Genomic DNA, 17178 nt, shown 5'->3' on the forward strand with positions numbered 1-17178 from the left:
GTAGGAACAGCAAATGCCACCATGATTACTGATGACAGCAAGAAACACTGACATCAAAACTGTTTCAGGTTGCAAGTCAGGTCACAGACATGAAACCCATCTCTGGTTGCATCACAAAACACTTAGGTCAACATGACTTATGCAGCAGTATTGACCAAGAATTTCAAAACAGACTCTTCAAGCACCAAGTATGACAGATATCACCAAGGTCTTCAGAGGCAGCAATGTCTATGGGTATCAACATATTTACAGTTAGCAGCATGGATGAGTGATACCGTTATGTTTTTGTTGGTGGTTGGGATCAATAGTATCATCATCCTGGCCCAATATGTCAGCAAAAATTACTAATATGTTGTTTATTTTTGGCATCATGGATCCTGGATATAGTATGGTGTCCGTTGACAGCTGTATCACTGACATCAGTGTCTATTCAGAGGGCAGAAGTAATTATGGACATAAACCTCTTCTCCAGTGGCAGGAGCGATCGATGACACGAATAGCTCTTCTGGCATCAGCAAGGATATTACTCATAAAAAGGTCTACAAAAAGAAAAAAACATGCATGTTATCAGAGACATCAGCACAGGTTCCTGTGGCATGTAGAATCAGAGACATCAATATGATCCCTAGTGCAAGCTAAGAACACTTAATTTAATGTGACCATACATATCAGTATGAACTTAGGAATTAAACCTGTTCACATGCAGCAGCACCGATCACTACCTCCAACGGGATTTTATTAGGAAATAGAAGCTATGGATACTGTCAATGAATTTTACAATTAACACTTCTGGACACAGTGAACATAGATATTACCAAGCTCTTTAGAGACAATACTGACTATGGATATCAATGGGGCTATAAAATGGCACAGTAGATTAGTGACATCATCATATTTCTCTTAGCAGATAGGATGATTGATATCACATTGTGGTCCAGTGTGTCAGGAAGGATCATTAAATTCCCAGTTGCCTATGGCATCAGGGATCTTGCATATACCATGGTGTTTATTTCCAGGAAGTATTAGGAACATCACAATAGTTTCATAGAGAGGGTAGAACAGTGAACACAAAGCACATCTATAGTGTCAGGATAGATCATTGACATCACATTTGTTATAGGTTGAGAGTATAACTGTCAACAAATATTTCACAGATGACAAAAGCACGCAGCACCGACATCAGTATAGATTCCAATGGCAGTTGGAAAATATCAGATTAATGTGGTGACAAGTAGGAGAAAGGATGACTGACAAAATGGCTGCCTGAGCCACGTAAAAACGTAGAAATACAATGGTGTTTCTTCCCATGGTGTATCTATCAATGAACACATGGTCCATAGCAGGGACTACATGCAAACATCAGGGTTATCAAACAAATATCCTGTGTCAGGTAGGATCTCAGACATTAGTCTGGTCTCCATTGCTAACTCAGAACACTTACCTCAATATGACCCCAAGTGTCAGTACAGACCTTAGAATTTGGCATGTCCTCAAGCAGCATGACAGATAATAGCCATCACCAAGGTCTTTTCCATTGACAGGATGGATCATTGACATCAATAGTTCTTCTAGTTATAGTAAGGATCATATATGTAATATAGTCAACAGCAGGGCCTAGATGCATACATTGCAGGCATTTCATACATTCATGTGTTTTGTTGTATCTTAGTAGGAACAGCAAATGCCACCATGATTACTGATGACAGCAAGAAACACTGACATCAAAACTGTTTCAGGTTGCAAGTCAGGTCACAGACATGAAACCCATCTCTGGTTGCATCACAAAACACTTAGGTCAACATGACTTATGCAGCAGTATTGACCAAGAATTTCAAAACAGACTCTTCAAGCACCAAGTATGACAGATATCACCAAGGTCTTCAGAGGCAGCAATGTCTATGGGTATCAACATATTTACAGTTAGCAGCATGGATGAGTGATACCGTTATGTTTTTGTTGGTGGTTGGGATCAATAGTATCATCATCCTGGCCCAATATGTCAGCAAAAATTACTAATATGTTGTTTATTTTTGGCATCATGGATCCTGGATATAGTATGGTGTCCGTTGACAGCTGTATCACTGACATCAGTGTCTATTCAGAGGGCAGAAGTAATTATGGACATAAACCTCTTCTCCAGTGGCAGGAGCGATCGATGACACGAATAGCTCTTCTGGCATCAGCAAGGATATTACTCATAAAAAGGTCTACAAAAAGAAAAAAACATGCATGTTATCAGAGACATCAGCACAGGTTCCTGTGGCATGTAGAATCAGAGACATCAATATGATCCCTAGTGCAAGCTAAGAACACTTAATTTAATGTGACCATACATATCAGTATGAACTTAGGAATTAAACCTGTTCACATGCAGCAGCACCGATCACTACCTCCAACGGGATTTTATTAGGAAATAGAAGCTATGGATACTGTCAATGAATTTTACAATTAACACTTCTGGACACAGTGAACATAGATATTACCAAGCTCTTTAGAGACAATACTGACTATGGATATCAATGGGGCTATAAAATGGCACAGTAGATTAGTGACATCATCATATTTCTCTTAGCAGATAGGATGATTGATATCACATTGTGGTCCAGTGTGTCAGGAAGGATCATTAAATTCCCAGTTGCCTATGGCATCAGGGATCTTGCATATACCATGGTGTTTATTTCCAGGAAGTATTAGGAACATCACAATAGTTTCATAGAGAGGGTAGAACAGTGAACACAAAGCACATCTATAGTGTCAGGATAGATCATTGACATCACATTTGTTATAGGTTGAGAGTATAACTGTCAACAAATATTTCACAGATGACAAAAGCACGCAGCACCGACATCAGTATAGATTCCAATGGCAGTTGGAAAATATCAGATTAATGTGGTGACAAGTAGGAGAAAGGATGACTGACAAAATGGCTGCCTGAGCCACGTAAAAACGTAGAAATACAATGGTGTTTCTTCCCATGGTGTATCTATCAATGAACACATGGTCCATAGCAGGGACTACATGCAAACATCAGGGTTATCAAACAAATATCCTGTGTCAGGTAGGATCTCAGACATTAGTCTGGTCTCCATTGCTAACTCAGAACACTTACCTCAATATGACCCCAAGTGTCAGTACAGACCTTAGAATTTGGCATGTCCTCAAGCAGCATGACAGATAATAGCCATCACCAAGGTCTCCATCAGCAATAGGAACAATGGACTCCATCATGATTTCTATCACAGAATGCAGCACTGCCATCAACACAGCCTTGGGTTGCAGATAGCTTCACAGGCACCAAACATGACTCCAGAAGCGGCATACAGCACTTACCTCATGATGACAATAGGCAGCAATACTAACCATGAACTTCATAATAGGCTCTTCTAGCTAAGGGATCACAGACCTCATAGAGCTCTTCAAAGACAAAACTGGGTATCTCAATATGGTTACCAGTGGGGGCATGGATAAGTGATATCAATATATTTCCCTTGGTTGTTGGGATGTTTGATATCATCAATCTGGTTCAAAGTGGGAGTAGGGATTACTCCCAAACTGTTTTTTGGTGGCAGCAGAGATCTCTATGTCATGGATTCTATTGCCAGGAGGTACAAAGGAAATTGAGACAGTTTCAGAGGTCAGGAACGAGCATGTACAGAAACTTCTTCTCTAGTGGCACGATGCAACATGATGAGACAACAAAATGGCTATGGATGGCAAAACACATCTCAGAAAATTGGCAGAAGCATATATAAAAGACATCGGTAAGGATTCCGTTGACAGTTAGAGCCATGCATATCAATTTGATCCCAAGAGGCAGGAGGGATGACTGCCATGGCTGTTTGAAGTATCATGATCATACAACAGAGTGTGTTGCCACACTATATGTGAACTCAACATATAATATCTCAAAACATGCCATTTAACATGACCTGAGGCAGCAGTATTGACCCACAACATCACCACATGTTCTTCTGGCCTCATGGTCTCCATCAAGAAGAGGAGCAGTGGATTCTATCATGATTGCTGGCCATATCATGTAGCACTGCCATCAACATAACTTCAGGTTGTAGGTAGTATCACAGGTATCACAGGTGTATCCAGGAGCAGCACACAACATTTACCTCATTAAGACCTTCCACTTGACTATCAATCATGAACAGCACTATCAACCCCTCTGGAATGAGGAATCTTAGACATCAGCGAGTTCTTCCAAGAAAAAACTAACTATGGATCTCAACATGGTTGAGCAATGATCTGATCCATGACATCACAATAGATTCCAACTATAGTTGAAAACACTCATATCACTGTGGTCCCAAGAAGCACCAGTGTTCAGTTCCATGACTACTGCAGGCCTGGTATATCATGAACACAAAAAAAATTTCTGTTGTCACTATATATATATATATATATATATATATATATATATATATATATATATATGACCTCAAAGTATCAGGCATATCAAGACAATTTCAGAGAAGTAGAATTATGTATAAAACCTCTTCCATAGTGGCAGGATGCTCCTGACAACAATATGGTTTTAGATGACACTATAATTCTCATAAGTTGGGCAGAATCATGGTTAACAGACATTTTAATGATTCTGTTAGAAGCTGGAGACACTCATATTAATGTGGCCACAAGAGGCAGCAAGGGTCACTGGCATCATGGCTGCTAGAGACCTGAAGTCTCATGGACACACAATAGTATCTGTAGCCATCATATATGTGACCTCAATATAACATAGAATATGAAACTCATTGTGACCTAAGGGAGCAGTATTGACCTTGAACTTCACATTAGACTGATGGCTTCAGGGTCTTTGACATTAAAAATCTCATTAGAAGCTTCATGGACTATAGGTTTCAAAATGGCTACTAGAGGCAGCAGAGATGATTATCATCATAGCTCCTGCAGGTACTTCGTGTTAGTGATATTGACGTGTTTCCTAGTGACAGCAGAGATAACTGACTACAAGGTTGCCAACAGTCTCATGGATCTTTGGTAACGCCATGGTGTCTCATATGCCTCAGGCATATATCAGTGACATCAAAATTGTTTCAGGGGGCAGAAGATATTGAGGTTATAAAGTTCTTCTGCAGTGTCAATATATATCCTTGACATCATTACCTCTTTTGATAGCAGTAGGATCTTTAATTTTGCATATTCAACACTGAGAGCTATATGCATCCATTCAATGTTTACAGAATTTCCTGTGGCAAGTAGGCTCTCAAACATCAATCTGATCTACAGGGCCAACTCAGATCACTTACCTCAATATGGCCTTGAGTGCATATGGACACTTCAACTTAAGGTGTTCTCAAGCAGCAGTGCAGATCATAGCCACCATCTCGGATTCCATCAGCAACATGAACCATGATTCCATCATGATTGCTGCTCACCGCATTCAGTACTGATATCAGCATAGCTTCCGGTTCCAGGTAGGATCATGCACATGAAATGGTCTCCAGTAGCAGTACACAGCACTTACCTCATGATGCCCTTAGGAAGCAGTACTGACCAGCAACTTCACAATAGACTCTACTGGATGAAGGATCACAGACATCCTGGAGCTCTTCAATGACCACACAGACTATGGGTTTCAACGTGGTTAGCAGTGGCAGCATGGGTGAGTACAATTTTCCTTGGCAATTGGGATCACATATATCATCAATCTATTCAAAAGTGGCAATCCACATCACTCACAAGTGGTTGCCTGTAGCAACAGGGATCTAGGATATATTCTGGTGAATGTTGCCAGGTAGGATCAGGGACATCAAGATAGTTTCAGTACAGGTATGACCATGTACAGAAACATTTACTCTAGTGGAAGAATACATCATTACATCAAAATGTGTATGGATTGCCGGACACTCCTCTTAACTTGTTCAGAAGTATGCAATACTTACAGAAGTAAAAATTCTATTGGCAGCCAGAGACAAATTAAGGTGGTCATAAGAGGCAACAGGAAATCACTGATATCATGGCTCCTGCAACTCTAATTTCTCATGGACATACAATAGTATGTTTTTCCACTATATGACTTCAATATAACTTATCTCAGAAAATGCAGCTCAATCTGAACTGAGGCAGCTTCATTAGCCTTGCTGGTAGACTCTACTGATCCCAGGGATGCCTGATAATAACAATGATTTCAAAAGAAACACTGACTGTAGATTTCAACTTGGCCACTGTCAGCAGCATGGCTGAACCATATCATCCTTGTTTCTATAGGCACTTTGGATTAGTGGTATTAACATGGTTCCCAGTGGTATCTGGGATCACTGACAGGGCTGCCATTGGCACATGGATCTTGGGGAATATAACAGTATCTATTGACAGGTATATGTCAGTGACATCGGCATCAATTCACAGGGAAGAATAAATTATGGTCATAAATATCTTCTTCAGTGGCAGTATAGATCCTTGACATCACTACCTCCTTTGGTGGCAGTGGAGATCTTTTACATTATATGAATGACAGCAGGCTCTACATACATGCATCAGGGACATCAAAAGAATTTCTTGTGGCAGGGAGGATCTTAGATAGCATTGTGATCTCCAATGACAGCTTTGCATACTTACCTACTTATCCCAATATGACTACTGACATCAACATGGACTTTGGAATTCATCAGATTCTCAAGCAACAAGAAAGATCATAACCATCACCAAAGGCTCCATCAGCAATGGGAACAATGGATTCCATCATGATTGCAGGTTACAGCATGAAGCACCAACATCAATGTAGCCTCAGGATGCACGTAAGATCATAAGCCTCAAAGGCATCTCCAGTAGCAGCACACATCCTTTACCTCATTACGAACTTAGGTGGCATTACTGGTCATGACCTTCACAATAGATTCTTCTGGCTGAAGGATCCCAGACATCAGATAGCTCTCCAAAGACAATAGTGACTATGGATCTCAACCTTGTTTACCAAGGCAAGCATGGATGATTGATGTCGATACACTTCCCTTGGCAGTTGGGATCACACATGTCATTAATCAAGTCTAAAGTAGCAGTCAGATTACTGATGACCTGGTTGCCTGTGGCATCATAGATCTAGGATATACCAATGCATCGGGCTTCTCAAGACTTTTTTAGAGGACATGTAGAACCATCTACAGAAACCTCTTCTCTAGTGGCACGATGCAGCATGATGTGACATCAAAATGGTTATGGATGGCAAAACACATCTCAGAAAATTGGCAGAAGCATATATAAAAGACATCGGTAAGGATTCCGTTGGCATTTAGAGCCATGCATATCAATTTGATCCCAAGAGGCAGGAGGGATGACTGCCATGGCTGTTTGAAGTATCATGATCATACAACAGAGTGTGTTGCCACACTATATGTGAACTCAACATATAATATCTCAAAACATGCCATTTAACATGACCTGAGGCAGCAGTATTGACCCACAACATCACCACATGTTCTTCTGGCCTCATGGTCTCCATCAAGAAGAGGAGCAGTGGATTCTATCATGATTGCTGGCCATATCATGTAGCACTGCCATCAACATAACTTCAGGTTGTAGGTAGTATCACAGGTATCACAGGTGTATCCAGGAGCAGCACACAACATTTACCTCATTAAGACCTTCCACTTGACTATCAATCATGAACAGCACTATCAACCCCTCTGGAATGAGGAATCTTAGACATCAGCGAGTTCTTCCAAGACAAAAACTAACTATGGATCTCAACATGGTTGAGCAATGATCTGATCCATGACATCACAATAGATTCCAACTATAGTTGAAAACACTCATATCACTGTGGTCCCAAGAAGCACCAGTGTTCAGTTCCATGACTACTGCAGGCCTGGTATATCATGAACACAAAAAAAATTTCCGTTGTCAATATATATATATATATATATATATATATATATATATATATATATATATGACCTCAAAGTATCAGGCATATCAAGACAATTTCAGAGAAGTAGAATTATGTATAAAACCTCTTCCATAGTGGCAGGATGCTCCTGACAACAATATGGTTTTAGATGACACTATAATTCTCATAAGTTGGGCAGAATCATGGTTAACAGACATTTTAATGATTCTGTTAGAAGCTGGAGACACTCATATTAATGTGGCCACAAGAGGCAGCAAGGGTCACTGGCATCATGGCTGCTAGAGACCTGAAGTCTCATGGACACACAATAGTATCTGTAGCCATCATATATGTGACCTCAATATAACATAGAATATGAAACTCATTGTGACCTAAGGGAGCAGTATTGACCTTGAACTTCACATTAGACTGATGGCTTCAGGGTCTTTGACATTAAAAATCTCATTAGAAGCTTCATGGACTATAGGTTTCAAAATGGCTACTAGAGGCAGCAGAGATGATTATCATCATAGCTCCTGCAGGTACTTCGTGTTAGTGATATTGACGTGTTTCCTAGTGACAGCAGAGATAACTGACTACAAGGTTGCCAACAGTCTCATGGATCTTTGGTAACGCCATGGTGTCTCATATGCCTCAGGCATATATCAGTGACATCAAAATTGTTTCAGGGGGCAGAAGATATTGAGGTTATAAAGTTCTTCTGCAGTGTCAATATATATCCTTGACATCATTACCTCTTTTGATAGCAGTAGGATCTTTAATTTTGCATATTCAACACTGAGAGCTATATGCATCCATTCAATGTTTACAGAATTTCCTGTGGCAAGTAGGCTCTCAAACATCAATCTGATCTACAGGGCCAACTCAGATCACTTACCTCAATATGGCCTTGAGTGCATATGGACACTTCAACTTAAGGTGTTCTCAAGCAGCAGTGCAGATCATAGCCACCATCTCGGATTCCATCAGCAACATGAACCATGATTCCATCATGATTGCTGCTCACCGCATTCAGTACTGATATCAGCATAGCTTCCGGTTCCAGGTAGGATCATGCACATGAAATGGTCTCCAGTAGCAGTACACAGCACTTACCTCATGATGCCCTTAGGAAGCAGTACTGACCAGCAACTTCACAATAGACTCTACTGGATGAAGGATCACAGACATCCTGGAGCTCTTCAATGACCACACAGACTATGGGTTTCAACGTGGTTAGCAGTGGCAGCATGAGTGAGTACAATTTTCCTTGGCAATTGGGATCACATATATCATCAATCTATTCAAAAGTGGCAATCCACATCACTCACAAGTGGTTGCCTGTAGCAACAGGGATCTAGGATATATTCTGGTGAATGTTGCCAGGTAGGATCAGGGACATCAAGATAGTTTCAGTACAGGTATGACCATGTACAGAAACATTTACTCTAGTGGAAGAATACATCATTACATCAAAATGTGTATGGATTGCCGGACACTCCTCTTAACTTGTTCAGAAGTATGCAATACTTACAGAAGTAAAAATTCTATTGGCAGCCAGAGACAAATTAAGGTGGTCATAAGAGGCAACAGGAAATCACTGATATCATGGCTCCTGCAACTCTAATTTCTCATGGACATACAATAGTATGTTTTTCCACTATATGACTTCAATATAACTTATCTCAGAAAATGCAGCTCAATCTGAACTGAGGCAGCTTCATTAGCCTTGCTGGTAGACTCTACTGATCCCAGGGATGCCTGATAATAACAATGATTTCAAAAGAAACACTGACTGTAGATTTCAACTTGGCCACTGTCAGCAGCATGGCTGAACCATATCATCCTTGTTTCTATAGGCACTTTGGATTAGTGGTATTAACATGGTTCCCAGTGGTATCTGGGATCACTGACAGGGCTGCCATTGGCACATGGATCTTGGGGAATATAACAGTATCTATTGACAGGTATATGTCAGTGACATCGGCATCAATTCACAGGGAAGAATAAATTATGGTCATAAATATCTTCCTCAGTGGCAGTATAGATCCTTGACATCACTACCTCCTTTGGTGGCAGTGGAGATCTTTTACATTATATGAATGACAGCAGGCTCTACATACATGCATCAGGGACATCAAAAGAATTTCTTGTGGCAGGGAGGATCTTAGATAGCATTGTGATCTCCAATGACAGCTTTGCATACTTACCTACTTACCCCAATATGACTACTGGCATCAACATGGACTTTGGAATTCATCAGATTCTCAAGCAACAAGAAAGATCATAACCATCACCAAAGACTCCATCAGCAATGGGAACAATGGATTCCATCATGATTGCAGGTTACAGCATGAAGCACCAACATCAATGTAGCCTCAGGATGCACGTAAGATCATAAGCCTCAAAGGCATCTCCAGTAGCAGCACACATCCTTTACCCCATAACGAACTTAGGTGGCATTACTGGTCATGACCTTCACAATAGATTCTTCTGGCTGAAGGATCCCAGACATCAGATAGCTCTCCAAAGACAATAGTGACTATGGATCTCAACCTTGTTTACCAAGGCAAGCATGGATGATTGATGTCGATACACTTCCCTTGGCAGTTGGGATCACACATGTCATTAATCAAGTCTAAAGTAGCAGTCAGATTACTGATGACCTGGTTGCCTGTGGCATCATAGATCTAGGATATACCAATGCATCGGGCTTCTCAAGACTTTTTTAGAGGACATGTAGAACCATCTACAGAAACCTCTTCTCTAGTGGCACGATGCAGCATGATGTGACATCAAAATGGTTATGGATGGCAAAACACATCTCAGAAAATTGGCAGAAGCATATATAAAAGACATCGGTAAGGATTCCGTTGGCATTTAGAGCCATGCATATCAATTTGATCCCAAGAGGCAGGAGGGATGACTGCCATGGCTGTTTGAAGTATCATGATCATACAACAGAGTGTGTTGCCACACTATATGTGAACTCAACATATAATATCTCAAAACATGCCATTTAACATGACCTGAGGCAGCAGTATTGACCCACAACATCACCACATGTTCTTCTGGCCTCATGGTCTCCATCAAGAAGAGGAGCAGTGGATTCTATCATGATTGCTGGCCATATCATGTAGCACTGCCATCAACATAACTTCAGGTTGTAGGTAGTATCACAGGTATCACAGGTGTATCCAGGAGCAGCACACAACATTTACCTCATTAAGACCTTCCACTTGACTATCAATCATGAACAGCACTATCAACCCCTCTGGAATGAGGAATCTTAGACATCAGCGAGTTCTTCCAAGAAAAAACTAACTATGGATCTCAACATGGTTGAGCAATGATCTGATCCATGACATCACAATAGATTCCAACTATAGTTGAAAACACTCATATCACTGTGGTCCCAAGAAGCACCAGTGTTCAGTTCCTTGACTACTGCAGGCCTGGTATATCATGAACACAAAAAAAATTTCCGTTGTCATATATATATATATATATATATATATATATATATATATATATATGACCTCAAAGTATCAGGCATATCAAGACAATTTCAGAGAAGTAGAATTATGTATAAAACCTCTTCCATAGTGGCAGGATGCTCCTGACAACAATATGGTTTTAGATGACACTATAATTCTCATAAGTTGGGCAGAATCATGGTTAACAGACATTTTAATGATTCTGTTAGAAGCTGGAGACACTCATATTAATGTGGCCACAAGAGGCAGCAAGGGTCACTGGCATCATGGCTGCTAGAGACCTGAAGTCTCATGGACACACAATAGTATCTGTTGCCATCATATATGTGACCTCAATATAACATAGAATATGAAACTCATTGTGACCTAAGGGAGCAGTATTGACCTTGAACTTCACATTAGACTGATGGCTTCAGGGTCTTTGACATTAAAAATCTCATTAGAAGCTTCATGGACTATAGGTTTCAAAATGGCTACTAGAGGCAGCAGAGATGATTATCATCATAGCTCCTGCAGGTACTTCGTGTTAGTGATATTGACGTGTTTCCTAGTGACAGCAGAGATAACTGACTACAAGGTTGCCAACAGTCTCATGGATCTTTGGTAACGCCATGGTGTCTCATATGCCTCAGGCATATATCAGTGACATCAAAATTGTTTCAGGGGGCAGAAGATATTGAGGTTATAAAGTTCTTCTGCAGTGTCAATATATATCCTTGACATCATTACCTCTTTTGATAGCAGTAGGATCTTTAATTTTGCATATTCAACACTGAGAGCTATATGCATCCATTCAATGTTTACAGAATTTCCTGTGGCAAGTAGGCTCTCAAACATCAATCTGATCTACAGGGCCAACTCAGATCACTTACCTCAATATGGCCTTGAGTGCATATGGACACTTCAACTTAAGGTGTTCTCAAGCAGCAGTGCAGATCATAGCCACCATCTCGGATTCCATCAGCAACATGAACCATGATTCCATCATGATTGCTGCTCACCGCATTCAGTACTGATATCAGCATAGCTTCCGGTTCCAGGTAGGATCATGCACATGAAATGGTCTCCAGTAGCAGTACACAGCACTTACCTCATGATGCCCTTAGGAAGCAGTACTGACCAGCAACTTCACAATAGACTCTACTGGATGAAGGATCACAGACATCCTGGAGCTCTTCAATGACCACACAGACTATGGGTTTCAACGTGGTTAGCAGTGGCAGCATGGGTGAGTACAATTTTCCTTGGCAATTGGGATCACATATATCATCAATCTATTCAAAAGTGGCAATCCACATCACTCACAAGTGGTTGCCTGTAGCAACAGGGATCTAGGATATATTCTGGTGAATGTTGCCAGGTAGGATCAGGGACATCAAGATAGTTTCAGTACAGGTATGACCATGTACAGAAACATTTACTCTAGTGGAAGAATACATCATTACATCAAAATGTGTATGGATTGCCGGACACTCCTCTTAACTTGTTCAGAAGTATGCAATACTTACAGAAGTAAAAATTCTATTGGCAGCCAGAGACAAATTAAGGTGGTCATAAGAGGCAACAGGAAGTCACTGATATCATGGCTCCTGCAACTCTAATTTCTCATGGACATACAATAGTATGTTTTTCCACTATATGACTTCAATATAACTTATCTCAGAAAATGCAGCTCAATCTGAACTGAGGCAGCTTCATTAGCCTTGCTGGTAGACTCTACTGATCCCAGGGATGCCTGATAATAACAATGATTTCAAAAGAAACACTGACTGTAGATTTCAACTTGGCCACTGTCAGCAGCATGGATGAACCATATCATCCTTGTTTCTATAGGCACTTTGGATTAGTGGTATTAACATGGTTCCCAGTGGTATCTGGGATCACTGACAGGGCTGCCATTGGCACATGGATCTTGGGGAATATAACAGTATCTATTGACAGGTATATGTCAGTGACATCGGCATCAATTCACAGGGAAGAATAAATTATGGTCATAAATATCTTCCTCAGTGGCAGTATAGATCCTTGACATCACTACCTCCTTTGGTGGCAGTGGAGATCTTTTACATTATATGAATGACAGCAGGCTCTACATACATGCATCAGGGACATCAAAAGAATTTCTTGTGGCAGGGAGGATCTTAGATAGCATTGTGATCTCCAATGACAGCTTTGCATACTTACCTACTTACCCCAATATGACTACTGGCATCAACATGGACATTGGAATTCATCAGATTCTCAAGCAACAAGAAAGATCATAACCATCACCAAAGGCTCCATCAGCAATGGGAACAATGGATTCCATCATGATTGCAGGTTACAGCATGAAGCACCAACATCAATGTAGCCTCAGGATGCACGTAAGATCATAAGCCTCAAAGGCATCTCCAGTAGCAGCACACATCCTTTACCCCATAACGAACTTAGGTGGCATTACTGGTCATGACCTTCACAATAGATTCTTCTGGCTGAAGGATCCCAGACATCAGATAGCTCTCCAAAGACAATAGTGACTATGGATCTCAACCTTGTTTACCAAGGCAAGCATGGATGATTGATGTCGATACACTTCCCTTGGCAGTTGGGATCACACATGTCATTAATCAAGTCTAAAGTAGCAGTCAGATTACTGATGACCTGGTTGCCTGTGGCATCATAGATCTAGGATATACCAATGCATCGGGCTTCTCAAGACTTTTTTAGAGGACATGTAGAACCATCTACAGAAACCTCTTCTCTAGTGGCACGATGCAGCATGATGTGACATCAAAATGGTTATGGATGGCAAAACACATCTCAGAAAATTGGCAGAAGCATATATAAAAGACATCGGTAAGGATTCCGTTGGCATTTAGAGCCATGCATATCAATTTGATCCCAAGAGGCAGGAGGGATGACTGCCATGGCTGTTTGAAGTATCATGATCATACAACAGAGTGTGTTGCCACACTATATGTGAACTCAACATATAATATCTCAAAACATGCCATTTAACATGACCTGAGGCAGCAGTATTGACCCACAACATCACCACATGTTCTTCTGGCCTCATGGTCTCCATCAAGAAGAGGAGCAGTGGATTCTATCATGATTGCTGGCCATATCATGTAGCACTGCCATCAACATAACTTCAGGTTGTAGGTAGTATCACAGGTATCACAGGTGTATCCAGGAGCAGCACACAACATTTACCTCATTAAGACCTTCCACTTGACTATCAATCATGAACAGCACTATCAACCCCTCTGGAATGAGGAATCTTAGACATCAGCGAGTTCTTCCAAGAAAAAACTAACTATGGATCTCAACATGGTTGAGCAATGATCTGATCCATGACATCACAATAGATTCCAACTATAGTTGAAAACACTCATATCACTGTGGTCCCAAGAAGCACAAGTGTTCAGTTCCATGACTACTGCAGGCCTGGTATATCATGAACACAAAAAAAATTTCCGTTGTCAATATATATATATATATATATATATATATGACCTCAAAGTATCAGGCATATCAAGACAATTTCAGAGAAGTAGAATTATGTATAAAACCTCTTCCATAGTGGCAGGATGCTCCTGACAACAATATGGTTTTAGATGACACTATAATTCTCATAAGTTGGGCAGAATCATGGTTAACAGACATTTTAATGATTCTGTTAGAAGCTGGAGACACTCATATTAATGTGGCCACAAGAGGCAGCAAGGGTCACTGGCATCATGGCTGCTAGAGACCTGAAGTCTCATGGACACACAATAGTATCTGTTGCCATCATATATGTGACCTCAATATAACATAGAATATGAAACTCATTGTGACCTAAGGGAGCAGTATTGACCTTGAACTTCACATTAGACTGATGGCTTCAGGGTCTTTGACATTAAAAATCTCATTAGAAGCTTCATGGACTATAGGTTTCAAAATGGCTACTAGAGGCAGCAGAGATGATTATCATCATAGCTCCTGCAGGTACTTCGTGTTAGTGATATTGACGTGTTTCCTAGTGACAGCAGAGATAACTGACTACAAGGTTGCCAACAGTCTCATGGATCTTTGGTAACGCCATGGTGTCTCATATGCCTCAGGCATATATCAGTGACATCAAAATTGTTTCAGGGGGCAGAAGATATTGAGGTTATAAAGTTCTTCTGCAGTGTCAATATATATCCTTGACATCATTACCTCTTTTGATAGCAGTAGGATCTTTAATTTTGCATATTCAACACTGAGAGCTATATGCATCCATTCAATGTTTACAGAATTTCCTGTGGCAAGTAGGCTCTCAAACATCAATCTGATCTACAGGGCCAACTCAGATCACTTACCTCAATATGGCCTTGAGTGCATATGGACACTTCAACTTAAGGTGTTCTCAAGCAGCAGTGCAGATCATAGCCACCATCTCGGATTCCATCAGCAACATGAACCATGATTCCATCATGATTGCTGCTCACCGCATTCAGTACTGATATCAGCATAGCTTCCGGTTCCAGGTAGGATCATGCACATGAAATGGTCTCCAGTAGCAGTACACAGCACTTACCTCATGATGCCCTTAGGAAGCAGTACTGACCAGCAACTTCACAATAGACTCTACTGGATGAAGGATCACAGACATCCTGGAGCTCTTCAATGACCACACAGACTATGGGTTTCAACGTGGTTAGCAGTGGCAGCATGGGTGAGTACAATTTTTCTTGGCAATTGGGATCACATATATCATCAATCTATTCAAAAGTGGCAATCCACATCACTCACAAGTGGTTGCCTGTAGCAACAGGGATCTAGGATATATTCTGGTGAATGTTGCCAGGTAGGATCAGGGACATCAAGATAGTTTCAGTACAGGTATGACCATGTACAGAAACATTTACTCTAGTGGAAGAATACATCATTACATCAAAATGTGTATGGATTGCCGGACACTCCTCTTAACTTGTTCAGAAGTATGCAATACTTACAGAAGTAAAAATTCTATTGGCAGCCAGAGACAAATTAAGGTGGTCATAAGAGGCAACAGGAAATCACTGATATCATGGCTCCTGCAACTCTAATTTCTCATGGACATACAATAGTATGTTTTTCCACTATATGACTTCAATATAACTTATCTCAGAAAATGCAGCTCAATCTGAACTGAGGCAGCTTCATTAGCCTTGCTGGTAGACTCTACTGATCCCAGGGATGCCTGATAATAACAATGATTTCAAAAGAAACACTGACTGTAGATTTCAACTTGGCCACTGTCAGCAGCATGGATGAACCATATCATCCTTGTTTCTATAGGCACTTTGGATTAATGGTATTAACATGGTTCCCAGTGGTATCTGGGATCACTGACAGGGCTGCCATTGGCACATGGATCTTGGGGAATATAACAGTATCTATTGACAGGTATATGTCAGTGACATCGGCATCAATTCACAGGGAAGAATAAATTATGGTCATAAATATCTTCCTCAGTGGCAGTATAGATCCTTGACATCACTACCTCCTTTGGTGGCAGTGGAGATCTTTTACATTATATGAATGACAGCAGGCTCTACATACATGCATCAGGGACATCAAAAGAATTTCTTGTGGCAGGGAGGATCTTAGATAGCATTGTGATCTCCAATGACAGCTTTGCATACTTACCTACTTACCCCAATATGACTACTGGCATCAACATGGACTTTGGAATTCATCAGATTCTCAAGCAACAAGAAAGATCATAACCATCACCAAAGGCTCCATCAGCAATGGGAACAATGGATTCCATCATGATTGCAGGTTACAGCATGAAGCACCAACATCAATGTAGCCTCAGGATGCACGTAAGAT

The sequence above is a fragment of the Rattus norvegicus genome, chromosome X (assembly GCF_021556685.1).
Source record: "Rattus norvegicus strain SHRSP/BbbUtx chromosome X, alternate assembly SHRSP_T2T, whole genome shotgun sequence".
In the NCBI taxonomy this organism is placed as follows: domain Eukaryota; kingdom Metazoa; phylum Chordata; class Mammalia; order Rodentia; family Muridae; genus Rattus; species Rattus norvegicus.